The sequence below is a fragment of the Cajanus cajan genome, chromosome 4, assembly GCF_000230855.2.
Source record: "Cajanus cajan strain Asha chromosome 4, NIPB_CcT2T_4, whole genome shotgun sequence".
Classification (NCBI taxonomy): Eukaryota; Viridiplantae; Streptophyta; class Magnoliopsida; order Fabales; family Fabaceae; genus Cajanus; species Cajanus cajan.
The window spans coordinates 59,702,939-59,718,435 of record NC_138520.1 but is presented as its reverse complement, the minus strand read 5'-3'; the positions used below and the strand labels follow the sequence as shown (position 1 = coordinate 59,718,435).

Here is a 15,497-nt window from a genome sequence, read left to right as displayed (position 1 = left end):
ATCTGGCTTGTTTCCACCATAGTTATTTCTCCACCCATGGTTTGAATTTTGCGGATAGGGGTGTTGAGAGAAATTTTGCCGCCCTTGATTCCCCATATAATTCACTGCTTCACCTTGGGAACTAGATGATCCGGCACAATAACCATTAGGGTGGTCACCTCCACAAAAATCATATGACATAACTTGTTGCATAGGAGGAGCATTAGATTGCATAGCTTGAAGTTGTTGAGGAAGCTTGGCCATCTTTTGATTCAAGGCTTCAATCTGTTGGGAAAGTATCTTGTTTTGAGCTAACACTGCATCTTGAGTACTCAGCTCCAAAACTCCTCTCTTGTGTGAAGAGCTTCTACCATGCTGGCTCCTAAAATCAGTGGAAGCCATGGACTCAATGATTGTGATAGCCTCTTCAGCAGTTCTAAACATGACTGACCCTCCAAAAGAAGCATCCAGTATCATCTTGGTTTGAGGTTGTAACCCATTACAAAAAGTTTGAACTTGATGCTCCACCTCAAAACCATGATTGGGGCACCTCCTCAACAGTGATTTGTACCTCTCCCATGCTTCACATAGTGGCTCATCCGCACCTTGAGCAAAAGTAGCAATAGCAGTTCTAGCCTCAGTGTTCTTGGACGGGGGAAAGAACCTGGCTAAGAATTTTGTCTCCACATCCCTCCAAGTGGTCAGGCTTTGGTTTGGTTGAGAATGAAGCCAAGCCTTAGCCTTCCCATTCAGAGAAAATGGAAACAACCTCATGAACAGTGCCTCTTCATCAGCCCCAGAAACTCCAACTGAACCACACAACTCATAGAAAGTGTAGAGATGAGTATGTGGGTCTTCATGATCCAAGCCAGAAAATTGATGAGAGCTTATAAGCTATAGGAGTGCAGGCTTCATTTCTGCTAGTCTGTCATTCATGGTAGGCCTCACAATGCTAGAGAATTCCCTCGGGCTAGTGTAGGTGAAAGCATCACCTATAGTGCGCCTCCGGTTGTGATTGTCATTGTGAGCACCACCTTCACCTTCCATAGTGAACTCAGGAATCTCATAAACAAAAACTTCAGGAATATGAGTGGTTGGTTGGCCAACTGGATTTGCTCTGTTCCTCCTTCTCCTCCTGTTGCTATTATTCCTCCTTGTCGTGCGTTCAATCTCAGGATCGTTCAACAATGGCTCAGAAGAAGCAGTACCTCTGGTTCGGATAGTACCTTGCATACAAGAGAAAACAAAAGACTAGAGTGCACAAGTCAGCCCAAAGAATTCATTTGCTAAAATCAAAATTAACAATAAAAGTAAAGGAACAAGTCACAAATAGCTATAAATACTAAATTGCCTTGCTAATCCCCGGCAACGGCGCCAAAAACTTGTTGAGATTTCCGTTGAAGTACTTTTGTTATAATTGTAAATTAGTTTAACTCTATCAACGGTCTCAAACACGGCAAGTATACCGGCCGTTCAAGTAGTAAAATTATCGTATCCACAGGGATTAGAAGGTAACATAAGCATTTATTGACTATTCGTGACTAAAGAATGATTCCAATTTCATAGTTTGTCATGTGAATTCAAGGTTGTGACTATTGGAATGTTAAACTACAAAAATAGTTGATTGTGAGTGGAAAAGGTAAGAAATGGTATAATGGTATTGTGAGGTTGTGGGGGTTAGATTTCACCAAACGTCAGACTAATGAATCCTTAATCTCTTGTTACATACATTGCTTAGTCAACCCATAAGTTTACTCAAACCTAATCCCTTAGAGAAAGAGCCTAGGTGCGGATATTGAATATCAATCCCTTGAGTACCCAATACCTACACCCGCATTACTGATTAGGGTTTAATACTACTAATGGGTCAAGCTCTATCCCTAGATACAATCTCCACTAGGCATATGTTCCAGAACTAGTTTCAATGGTATTTCCCAATACTCAATGGAACCTTAAATCATGCAAAGGGTGATCAATCCAAAGCAAGCATTAAGCTTAGAAACGTACACAACAAAGAATGAAACAATACATATATATATATATATATATATATATATATATATATATATATATATCATTAAAAACGTAAGGATTACAATAGAGTACGTTGGTTACATCTAACCCCACAAAAATGGGTAGAACCACTCAACAATGAGGGTAAATACAAAATAGAGATGAAGGGAGAAATGAAGAACCGAAGGAAAGACCCACACACGAACGACTCCAAGCTCCGGGAATCCCTTCCACAGCTCCTAAAACGCGCCCAATGTGTGAATGAGGGAGAAACCCTCAAAAATGGCTTCAAATACGAGCTTGGGGAGATCAGATTAGGGTTTCGCGCCCAGCATGTAAGTCTTCACGCCCGGCGCGGGGCCTTCCAGTGAGGTCAAGTATTCTCTGCCTCAGAACACGCCCGGTGTAACACCCCAGTTTTCCAAAATGGTTACTATTATTATTATGATATTTGGTAGTTATCTTTTATTCCAAATGTAGCTAATTCATACTCCATTTATGCTTAATTATAGGCTTTAGAAATATATGTATATTGTTGGGCTTAATTAGATAGTTGTAAACTTTCTTTTCAATAAAATCGTTTTCGCTGGGCTGACTGGCAAACCTCGGTGTTTAGGGCATAACGTGGGCTGTGATGGTCCAAATGATGCAAAATTGGTGTCAATGGAAATCTAAGAGAAAAACGCACAACTTTTACAGAAATAGCCATTTGCAAAATCGGTCGTTTAGGAGGTCAAAATTGGAATTTGATTGATACAATTGTTTCTCGCTGGACTGATTGGCAAGCCTCGGTTTGTGGGGTATAACTTGGTCGGTGGTTGTTCAAATGATACAAACTTGGTGGCTATGGAAAGATAAGAGAACATCCTACAACTTTCATGAAGGAAATATTTTCAGATTCGGCTGTCTATAAGGTCCAAATCAGTAGCTAAAGTCGGTGAGGAAAAGAACATGGCACCAACTCCATTAATTCATCCCACCAACTTTAATAATTCATCTCACTAATTCATTCCACTTAATTTTGTCTAAGATTTTTTTCATTATTTTCCATTTTTTTAATGTGTCTTGAAGGCTATAAATAGCCCTTCACTTCTCCATTGCAAACCATCCCTCAATTCTCATTCTCTCTTCTCTTATACTCTCTTCTTCTCCTCTTCTTCTCTTTGAAGACCTAGAGGAATCCATAGGAGGTGGTTCTATCCTAGTAGAAGGAGCCTAGAGGAGGAAGCTCTTCTTTAGTTTCAGCGCTTGTCATCCAGGTAAAGGGGGGGAGTGAGAAACCTCGCTCTGGGTGTGGGATTGTATGCTGGGTAGTGGGATTGGCTCCCAATCCTGTGTTTGTTATATGTCATATTGTTTGTATGTTCTAATTGCTTGGTTAATATACGTGTATGAATAGAAACTATGTTGAGACTATGATTGTGAAAGTTGTGAATATGATGTGATAATGTGAATGTGATGATATGATATGATGATAATATGATATGATGTGATGATGAAATGTGATGATGTGAAATGACCAAGAGATAATATGAAATATGATTGAGACATGAGATATGAAATGTGATAATATGTTAATGAGATATGAAATGACCATGGAAAGTGATAAAGTAATATGAGAATGCATAGAGTCTTGTTTGACATGCATCATATGCATACAATACTCCAGGTGTGCCGCTGAGGCCGCATACCCACGACTAACAAGGTGTACCTTTGGGTCACTCACGATATGATAACTAGGTGTACCTTTGGGTCACCCACGATATGATAACCAGGTGTACCTTAGGGTCACCCACGATGATATGAGAATCTTCCGTATGGCGCCACATGCATGCATTTGTGAGTCTAGTCAAGAAAACCAATGCATGATATATGTGCAAATATGAGATATTGTTATTTTACGTATGTATTGTTTGTGTTTGGCTATCTAGTATATATTCCTACACTGTGAGCCGAGTGAGATGTTTTCTCACTCCCTTTTTCTTTGTGTTGTTTTTTCTTTAACCGTTATACAGGTGATTATCAGCATGAGGCTGAGGATGTTGGTGGTGAAGCTTAGGCTTCTTTATGGGCTATGCTCTGATAGGACATGTGACATCGGGGTATAGATAAGATTAGATTAGGTTGTTAATGTTATTTTAAATTACTTTGAAAACTTTGAGATTTATTTCTTTGTAATTTCCGCTGATTATGTTTGTTAAAAATGTGATACTCTGTAAACATGTTTGATTATTAAAGTTATATTATTTAAATTTATTGATTTATGATATGCGGGGTAGAGGGTGTCACACCCGACGTAATTCCTTTTGCACCCAGCGCGCATATTGCTTGCAAAGACGAGGCACTCTGTTCTTCTCAAGCCCGGTGCGGGTAATGTTGCGCCCGGCGCAACCACTCTGCTCTGCTCCCTACTCCTTAGATTTTCAATCCTAAGGGTCTTCAATCCTCAAGTCTCTAGCTCAATACCTGCACAAAAATGAGGTGTATTAAGGTATTGTTAGCTAAATTATGGGTTAGCTATATCTGCATACAAAATGAACCAAAAAGAGAACAATTATATTGCAATGGTTCAAAGGATGAGTGGAATTGTTCAATAAGTCTCATCCAAAAAGAAGTAAAATTGAGACTTAACAGATGGGGTTGAATAATGTCAATAAAAAAATTTAATATTTTTCCAAAATAGTGAAATAGCAGTGTACGCCTTAAGGAGAGCAAACAAAGCAAAAAAAACACAAAATATTTTTATACTAATTTGTCTCAACCACTAAGACTATGTCCAGTTCTTGATCAGTTTGGTCAAGTTCCACTATCTTTTGCAAAGGTACAAATATTCTTTCACAAGTCACTTTTGGCGCAATCTAAGTATTCCTTAATTTGCTTTTTTAAGCAAACTACCTATTATTTGAACAATAAAATCTCCCCAAGATTCAACACAATATTTTTTAAACAATAAAGCCTATTTAGGCTTAAAGCTAAAATACACGGCTAAAGTTGGATAATGATGATAAAAGGTTTGTCTCTTCTTTTTAAGTACAAAAGTTTTATATAGAAAGAAAGAATGAATGATAGTTGAAGTTGTTTTCTTTTCTTTCTGGGTTCTTCAAGCTTCTTTACATAGATGATTGATGAAGATGATCGCTGCAAATCCTTAAGTTCCACTCATCAACTTGCTTAATCTTTTTTTATATTCGTTCCTTATAGAGTAAGATATTTGTTAATGTGTTAAATACGTTTTTCACTGAATTCTCAATTCTTATGTGATCAAGGAGACCACTTATCACTTTTTTGGCACAAAAGGGGAGGAACTATTATACGTGTCAGGCATAAATGACATTTTAGGTTACTTTAACACTTTAAGATATTTGTTTGTCCCTTCTAACGAAAAGCAAATTGTCGTTCATTTGTGAAGTTCAAGTACCATGAAGTTTTATTCCTTCAGTCTGTTAAATAATATTATTGAAACATATGATATGGTCATTTGGCATAATAAATGTAATATTTAATTCATTCATCTTAGACAAATGAAGTGTTCCATCTTGAAGACTTATCAAAAAACATATCATCATACAAAGTCATCTTAAGCTATTGTCTTAAATGTGTGTGATCTTAAAATCAAGTCTTTAAAAGGAACATATGAGTTTTTTTAACATAACATTTCTTTATGAGGGATCTAAGATCGTCCTTTGATCTAATAGAGTTTTTAAAAGTGTAGTTATACTAGTATCACTGCCACTACTATCACTATCACTATCATTACTGTCACCATTGTCATTGACACCACTTTTACTAGTATCACCATCACCCATATCATTATCACTATCATTACCATTGCTACCACCACACTAATGTAACTCATGTCAACATTGTTGTTACCATGACGATGGTGGTGATAGTGATGATGGCGACAACAACAATGATAATTATACGACACTGATAGTTATGTTTGTGATTTTAAGTGTATGTTTAGGAAAGACTACTTTCCCGCACTTTTCAATTGTTTTTATGGAAGAAGAAAAAAAGTTGTTTGTATAAAAAGACTAGTTGCTAGGGAATCTAGATAAAATTTATAAACAAGTTTTTTTTTCTAAAAAAATAAGTTGTTTTTATTAAGCTAAAAATTTGAAGCTTGTGATTGTTTCTCAACAATTTTTTTTTCCTTTTAAGTTGATCTACTACATAAAATTTGATTTTATTTTTGTTGTATCGAAATGAAATTAAAAATCTTAAAATCATTTATCAACAAACTTATTTAAACAAAATCTCATTTTGATCATAATCGATTATTCATATAATTGATTATTGAAATAATCTAATTAATTTTCACAGTTCTTTCAAACACATCCCAAGTCTTTTAATTTAAGTCATCTATTTTAATCTAAAATTTAAGATTGAAAGTTATTCTCATATAATACACTACAAACACACACATATATAACGACTCTAACGAGAACACACACATATATAACGACTCTAACGAGAACACACTTGCCTATATAAAAATATGAAAATACTTAATAATAACTCTTAGATTAAAATACTACAAATAAAACTATCATAGATAACCATCATTGTTGTTATCTCTATTATTATCGTTGTCACAACCTTCATCAAAACTATCATCTGTTGTTACTATCATTACCACCACAACCATCACAGTCACAATCACCACTATCTTTACACCACCACCATTATAGTTGTCACCACTACCATCATTATTACTACTTCCACAACCACCATGATCATCGTTGTCACTACCATTGTTGTATCATAGCCACCACTACTCGTCAACTAGTGATGCATGCGAACAAATTAATGTATATATATAAATATAAAATATGTTTCATCTTACAAGTTGATTTTATATGATTGAGTTAACTCTATAATTTAATTTCTTAAAATGATATAAAAGTTTATCGTAATGATTGATGTCCGTTCTATCAGACTATCTATAAACTATTGTTCCATTATTAGACCACTCGTAAATATCCAATTATGCAAGTTCAGGATGTCCAATTATCAGCGTGAAAGAAATATGTTGGAGATCTTACATCAACTAATAGTATGACTAAATTAATGTATTTAAGTATATAATATTTCCCTTACAAACAGGTTTTTATAACATTAAGTTAAAAGTTATAAAAGAGATAGTACTTTTCTATTTGTTTTTTTAACCATAAAAAAGTGCAGAATTAAGACCCACTTGGCCGTTTCGATTGGTAAACAAAAAAAAAATTAAATCATATTGTATAGAATCATTTTTGTTGAATTTTTTCTAACATTGAAAATGTACTGTATAATTAGAATCACATGCTGGCACGCATAAATTGCATAAAATCAAATGCACTCTAGTTATAGACATACGTAGTGGTTCGATCCGGTAAAGAAACCCATGCCACCACTATGTCTTCCCTAGCTGCATAGGCAAACTCAGTTCCAGCATTCTACCTTTTTCATAGAACCTTAGACGCCAAATAAAATGTGACATCATTTGTTAAATGGTAGCCAAAGTTGTATAATTTGCAATACATATAGTCTGGTCAAAGTGTAGATCAAGGGGAGGGTTAGGGAAATTAACCTACGATATGAGATAATGGAGGCAAAATAATAAGCGACAACATGATTTGCAATGATGCTTCGTGAGTGTGAAAATCTGTTCACTGCGTACCACAATTATTTACTTAAAACCATGCGGTGTCGGTGCTTTTCCTTTAATTAATGCAAATTTGTACCATTGCCAACAACTACATAAACTCTTTGACGATTAACTTGTCACCAAACCAGAAAACTTCAAATTTAATTCAATGATTCGCGCTCTTTAATTTAAATTTGATGAATTATTTAGACACTCTTAATTTCATAATTTTTCATAGTTAATATATATATAAGTAATACTACTGGCTAGTTTCCAACATAGTGTTATCATTATATAATTTCGATGACAAAAAAAAATATTACTAGTTAGTTTCTTTTAAAATTTGTTTCTGCTCAAATCCAACTTTACATGAATGGACATTTTAAAAAAATTGTTCAATTAAGAATTTAAATATTTTGTAAACTGTAGCAGAAGCTTTCTTACTTGTGGTGTCGTCCCCCTATTTGTAAATAAATTGAATTAAAATAATATATCGACTACTTATACTATTGTTTATCAAATGCTTCTAATATAGTTAATTAAGTTGTACGTAGTTTATGAAGAAAACCATGCAGTTGTATATTTTTCTTTTTAACAAATTACTACAGTATAGTTAAAACAGATAAAACTTGTTATTTTAAAAATCGTGATGTCAACAACGTAATTAACCCGCTGTATAGTATGTTAGGGCACAGCTATCCTAGCTTTGGAAGTTCACCAAATCTGAAATTGCTTCTATTTTCAGTGAAGGAATCCAAGGTCACCAATCACTGAATTAACTAGAAGAATGGGGCACTATGACTTTTTTTCATTGCCCGTTACTCCAAGGCAAAGTAGAAAGCGACGAATAAGAAAGGAGATTCCATTACAAGCACACATAGAAAACTACATCACAAACTAGCTTCCAAATAAGACAATAGAAATTGTAAAATCTTTCAGGTGAAAAATGCTACGTAAGCCAAATTCTTCATTTGGCTAATTAATTTTCTCCCTAATTAAGGTTCTCAGATTTTAAAATATTTATGGTTCACTTGTTCATCTAAAACCCACGAACCTATGTTGGTGTGTAGTTCTATTGCCCCAGAAAGGAAAGAAAAAGAAATGGAATTCATTAGGAAGAGGAGAGGTCATTGACCTAAGTTAAAAATCCATAAATTTGGTTAGGTGATGTCATTGACAGATGTTGAATTTTTATGTCACATGATGTGATATCTATCCTTGGATACTTTAATGATTGTTTAATAATAAATAATCAACCACCTTCTATCAATATTACCCGGCTTTTGTCAGTTTTGTGTTTAATTTTCTTTTATTCAAATAATTAAAGAATGTCAGAAAATTATAAATAATTTAAAATGTGGTAAAAAAAAAAATATAAACAGAGGGAAAAGTAATGCGATCGAATCTAAGTACCCATTGGAAATTGAGCTGGGCTTCTGGAATGCTAGTTAGTAGTTTTGCTTTGATGTTTTTACCCTAAAATACAACACTTTAAAAAAGCGTATAAATGAATATGATGATGTAGACCTTCTATTAAAGTCAAATTTTGGGTACCCTTTATCTCTTGTGAACTATATTGCTTGCAAGTGAAACAAAGCATCGAAGCCATCATATATGCATCAAATATAGCAATAAGAGATCCATGAGATAAAAAGGGCATCCCGTAACGTTAGCAGGGTTGTGAGTAAATGGTCCCCAGAAAAGCAAATCACGTGCATAGATGCATTAAAGTCGTATATATCAGAAAAGCAAAGCAAAGTCCCACAATACAAGTGTGTTATCTAATTCAAACCCAAAGAGTAGTGTAGCAACCTTAAATGTCACTAAGTCTTGAACAGGATTCATTCGAGGAAAGATATTTGTGCAAAAAAAAGTCTTCTAATTCAACCAATAAGTTGCATATCAATAAAAATATAAAAAATAATAAATAACTAAATAAAAATATATTAAAAAATTCCATTAAAGTTGGAGAAGTCTAAAGGGGTTTTTTCCCCATATAAATAGGCCCCTGTATATTATGTTAAACTTGTTTCAAAAAAATAAATAGCAAAGTTCGTTAACTTGAAATGTGATTGACAAGGCACTTTAACTCATCTTTTAATCTATGTGATTAACTTAATAAAAGTTTGTTTAACCGAATTAGACTTTTAACAAAGGAACTTATTTTAGTAGTGTTTGTTGAAATACTAAATATCATATATTTATCATTTGTCACTATTAAAAAAGTGTTATTTTTTTTATAGATTTTTCTAAAAAAAATATTTGCAAATATTTTTACAAATTATCTTGCAATAATAATGTCACAAAAAAATTTACGAATTTATTTGTAAAAAAAATAATTTACAAATATTTCTTACAACTTTTTTTTTATAAAAAATAATCTACAAGAAATTTTTGCAAATTTTACTACAAGTTTAATGATTATAGAAAATTTTTTTATGGTAAAAATTTGTAGAAAATATTATAATAATTTTATTTCATTTCTTGCAGATTTTCTTAAAAAAATAAATTCACAAGTAATGTTTACTAAATGGTAGAAAAATTTTATAGATAACTTTTTCTGCAGATTTTCCTATCAATTTTAATCTGCAAGAAAAATTAAAAAAAATATTTAAATTTATAAGTTTAATAATTAAAATATTTTTAATTAAAAATGTTATTTTACTAAATTATTTATAAATATATCATTATAATTAATTTTTTTATTTTAATTAAATTTAATATATAAAAATTTTATAAATATGATAAATTAATGATAATGAGTTTTAATTTAATGATAATTTATAAAATTTTAAAATTAAAAGTTTTTACTTAATAAAATATTATTTTACTAAATTATTTATAAATATTTCATAAAAATTAATTTTAATTAAAAATATTAATAAAGTAAATATTTATTTTAATTAAATGTATAAATTAATGATGATGAGTTTTAATTTAATGATAGTTTTTAAAATAAAATTATTTAATAAAAAACTATTTTTTTAGAATATTAAATATTTTAAGAGTTAAAATAATTTATAATAATATAATTTTGTTGTTCAATATAATAAATTAATCCTCTTTCTAAAGACATGTAAAATATTAAGACTTTTATCTCATTATTTTCTTTATTTTCATTTTCATTATCTTATTATGACTCCCTCCCTTGTTCCTTTAATTTTATGTCATAGTTTAACGGTTAATTTTACAAACTATTTTTAATTAATTTGGTTTATCAATTTTAAACTTTCAATTTTCAACTAACTTTTTTAATTTTTAACCAACTTATTCCCTACTTTTGTCAAACACCCTTAATTAGTAAAATCAAATTGTTTGACTCAAAAGAGCTATATATGGACCGAACTAAACAATGTATCATTGTAAGTTCATTTTAAACACATTATTCTTAACTTTTGGAAGGAAGCGAATTCTCAAATGCTAAATGTATGTCACCAAAAATAAACTCTAAATAGATTAAATATTATTAGAAAGCCATTTATTAATAACAAAGCAATAAATTAGTTTCTGTCGTTATATAGCCTTTATGCAAAAGAAATTAAATTATTAATACACCCACCATCAATTCCATACTAATAATATGCATTATATTTACAAATAAATTTGTTCGATTAGAATATTAATTTATATTATTATTACACCAAATTTTAATTAAAACAAAACAAGTACATACTCAAAATAATATTTATATTAACAATTTAGTTTCTGTTGGAAGAAGGATATACTAGTAAAAAAGGAAATTTTAACTATATGTTAACATTTTCTTTTTATTTTAGTGAATGATATATTTTTTTAGTCAACCCATGTTACCGGGTAATTAAGAGGGTAGGATTTGCTACTTCATATCTATTGAAAAATTGTAATATTCGTGAGAAAGAAGCACCCCTAGGCCTAAGTTAATTAGGGAAAAAGATACTTACATAAATTATGAGAGGTGTTATTTAAGTAGTGAGATAGTGACCGGTACATGAGTTTAAGGAGAGTAGTTTGCACAAGTATCTTTATCTTTGATGAATTGGTATAAGATCCAATGCACATTATAAAACTCCTCAACGTCCTCTCTTTGTGGGACACAACCCCAGATGGTAAGAGAAACACATCCCCCAAAAGTGCAGCCAAAGAAGCCAAGAAAAATCATTAAATAAAAGAGATTTTGATCTCATGATTATTATATATATAAATATTCCACCATAGGAATATATCTCTCTCTCTCTAAACATATCTCTAACCCCTTCTTACTTGTCTATTCTTTCTTTTGCTCTTTTTCATTGTTTTCTTCTTCAGCAGTGTTAACTTCACTTCATGCACTTGCCCTCTTCTCATCAACCATGTCAAATCAAGAGTTCCTTCTCTCCAAAGAAGATTTGAGCGATTTCGAGATTGTGAAGAGACACACGTTGGAGTTCCTGAGTGAGAGCACAGAAACCCTTTCAAGCAGTAGTTCCAACTCTGAAGAATTCCAACAGATCTTTAGAATAAGAGTTCCCAAACAAGGTGATTCAGAATCAGGCACTTCAACAGTACTCAAAGAGGAAAATGAAGATGAAGAAGATGGGTTCAAAACTCCAACATCTTTGGACCACAAGATTTCAGTGCCCTCACAGTGCCCACCTGCACCAAGAAAAACCAAACCCTCTCTGAAAAGAAAAGCATCTTATTACAACAACCACTGCAACTGCAAATACCCACTTGATCTGTCTAAAGAGGTGTTTGAATTATTGTTCCCAACCCAACAACATGTTAGTCCACTCTCTACCTCACCACAAAGCTCCAAGAAAGTTCGAAGACATGAACACAAATGATGCAACATGGTTTGAAATTGCGGTTCGCAATGACAACAAGTATTTTCCACTCGCGGCAACAACATCCCCACCATATTTTTCTCATAATTTCTCGCAATCTCAAGAATTATACCGCAACTGCAATTTACAACCATTGATACAACTTTGGTGCAAAAACTACATGTGCCATACAGTTTCTTGCGTTCTGGCTTTCGGCTAAAGGATACCTGAGTTCGCCAAAAGAGAAAATACAGTTTGTGTGCATAACTCATGACAGGTGCAAAATTTTGGTCAGTGCCAATTTTCTTTTTGGTGGTTAATTAATTTGTCTTGGGTTGGACCTTAATTATTTCTTTGTTCCTGTTGAGATTTTAATTTTAGTATATATTCTATGAGCAATTTGTTAAGGTGTAATTAAGCCAAAAAGATAAAGGTCTTGGAAAGATTACTGTGAAGTATGAGTGGCAGTTTGTAGAATTTCTAACTTTACTACTGTTCCGACCAGTTACTTTTGTACCAGTTAAGATATTGTTGGTGCTCCTACATAAATATATATACTTCAGCCATGTTAAAGGAAGAGAATTTATTCCGATGAGTTTATTTTTTAACACAAAGATAACAAAATCAAGATTCATCTTAATTAAAGTGTTAAATTTGCTTATCATCGTTTCCTTTCTGAGATTCTTCCTTCCGGTTTACACTTACAAGTTGTCTTCGGATTCCAAAAAGATTGAGGAAGCAGAAACAGTTGCTAATACTCGAAACCTGAATGATTACGATCTTGCACTGGCATGTAGTGAATTTGATTGTACAGAAATTCATATATAACACTTTTTTCTGTTTTCTTTTGTTTGTGCCTTTGCGGGTGTATGTATGTATGTGTATATGAGAGAGAGGAAGAGAGAGTTATTATATGGTTCTAGAAAAAATCCTTACACGTTAAATAAGTCACTATTCCATATTGTTTTTTTTTTTTTTGAATAATGTATAAGATAAGGCATAAATTTATTCATAGTACAAAACTAATTTTCATTTTATAGATATTGGTCCAGTAATGAAGACGTTTAACCTTAAAAAAAAAATATTTATCTTTGGCTTTTCTCAAGTAATTGAAATATATGAAGTAAACCATCTTATATAGCAAATCAAAATAATGTCATCCCTCGGGACTCATATTTATATAAAATTTTCAGGTTGCAATGATATAAAGAAACAAATAACAATTACAGACTTATTAGTTATTAATAATTTTTTTTTTCCAATAAAGCCTCCATTTTTTTCCCTCTCGTACGTCCTTAGACATAGATGTCTCTATTGCTTAATGACATGAAAATAGTTAAATAGGGGAATGATATATATATATATATATATATATCTTTGCGTACCTTTTAGATGATTATACCTAATCCCTGCACAAGTATTTAAATATCAAATCCTTACCTAAGGAATCCACCATGCATACGTGAGTACTACAATACAAACGACATTCGAAAAATATAGCATAAAAAAATGTGTAAATATTAACGTGTATAGTTTGTGTTCGTTTAAACAAAGTTTAAATGAATTCTCAAGTCAAATACACCTTGAATTAAAACTTAAAAGTCATATAAATTTCACAATAAAATAAAATAAATTCTGATGTTGTATTTTACCAAAATCTTAGAAAGATAAAATAATAGCTTTTTAACCTCATGGCATAGTTATTCAATCTAAGAAATAATACGTATATACATATATATATATATATATATATATATATATATATATATATATATATTTTATGATGAATCTTGATTGGAGGTGATCACAGTAGTTGGGTTTTATTCGATATGCTGGCCTGATATCCACCAAATTAACTAAACTACTTTAAGACAAACCTAACCAATTTAATACTCGTTCATCTTGATATACATAACATTTTTTTTTTTTTGGTTCGTCCTTGGAGTATCCACCGCCGACAGCAGTGACTAATCTCCTCGCTACGTTGGAAGCACCTCAAAGGGTGGAATAGCTGGCCCCAAGATTTAACGCGGCTGCATACACAAGGCAGGATTCGAACCCCTGACCTTGCTTAAGCGTGGATCAACCTCTACCGCTGAACCAAACGCTTGGGGTTCCTGATATACATAACATAACAAATCTAACACAATAATAAAAATAATAATAATAATAATAATAATAATAATAATAATAATAATAATAATCAATTTGGTTAGGTTAGGAATTATCTTTAATGTCTTCACCTGTTGGGCTTCGTAGTTAAAATGTAATATTCCTTCAACAAGTCTTGTACGAACTGCGAAGGCCGAATAATGTGAAACATTTCAATTTCAACTGATATCGGGTTCTCTCCCTCTCTCTCTCTTTCTGGAAATTTCATCGATATAATTCCATCTATGATTAATTTATTTACTTCACTAAAATTGTCAATTCTAGCTGCCTAAATGGTTTTTTAACTCAAACCAATTTACAGGTTTTGAGACAAATGGGTTGGCCAATATGGGCACTTTTTAAAGAAGAAAGAAAAGAGTATATCTTATTTCTTAAAAACATAACTATATATTATTTTTAATTATATAAAGTAATAAGTTTTCCATAAAATCATATTATTCTAAAGCATCATCATATTTTAAATTGATACACATGAAATATAATTCTGGAATACATAGTATGTTTATAAATCAAAACTTGATAAAGTCACTCTATTAAAAAAAATGAGTTGAATATAATAAAAAGAAATTTACAAATTCTTTACAAAAATAACATAAGAGCTTATCATACCACAGTAGGATCCAATTTTCTAACTGTAGCTCTTGAATTCTTTTGTGCCACTTCTCAACCTCATTTTTACATGCTTATGTTCACTTTGCTTTGAAATTTCACAATCCTCTTCAACGTTGAACGTACCATTATTTATATCCATATATATAATTTTAAAATATTAATTCATAACGCCATATTAAAAGAAAAAAAAATGCATCAATAATGTAAATTTTTTACGCTATCTTTCAATCACAAAGTACCATGTATATATGGTAAGTTTGTAGAATTTGATACTAATTATCAAAAAATTCAAACCGAAAGCCATCTTT

At 31.8% G+C, this 15,497-nt stretch overlaps 1 long non-coding RNA gene across 1 annotated transcript; it reads left to right on the top strand.

Moving 5' to 3' along the window:
- Positions 1-2,164: 2,164 nt before the first annotated feature.
- Positions 2,165-4,259, top strand: LOC145956887 (uncharacterized). The gene is made up of 2 exons (XR_014433227.1): positions 2,165-3,251; positions 4,008-4,259. It is a non-coding gene; the product is annotated as an uncharacterized LOC145956887 (long non-coding RNA).
- The last annotated feature ends 11,238 nt before the right edge of the window (positions 4,260-15,497 follow it).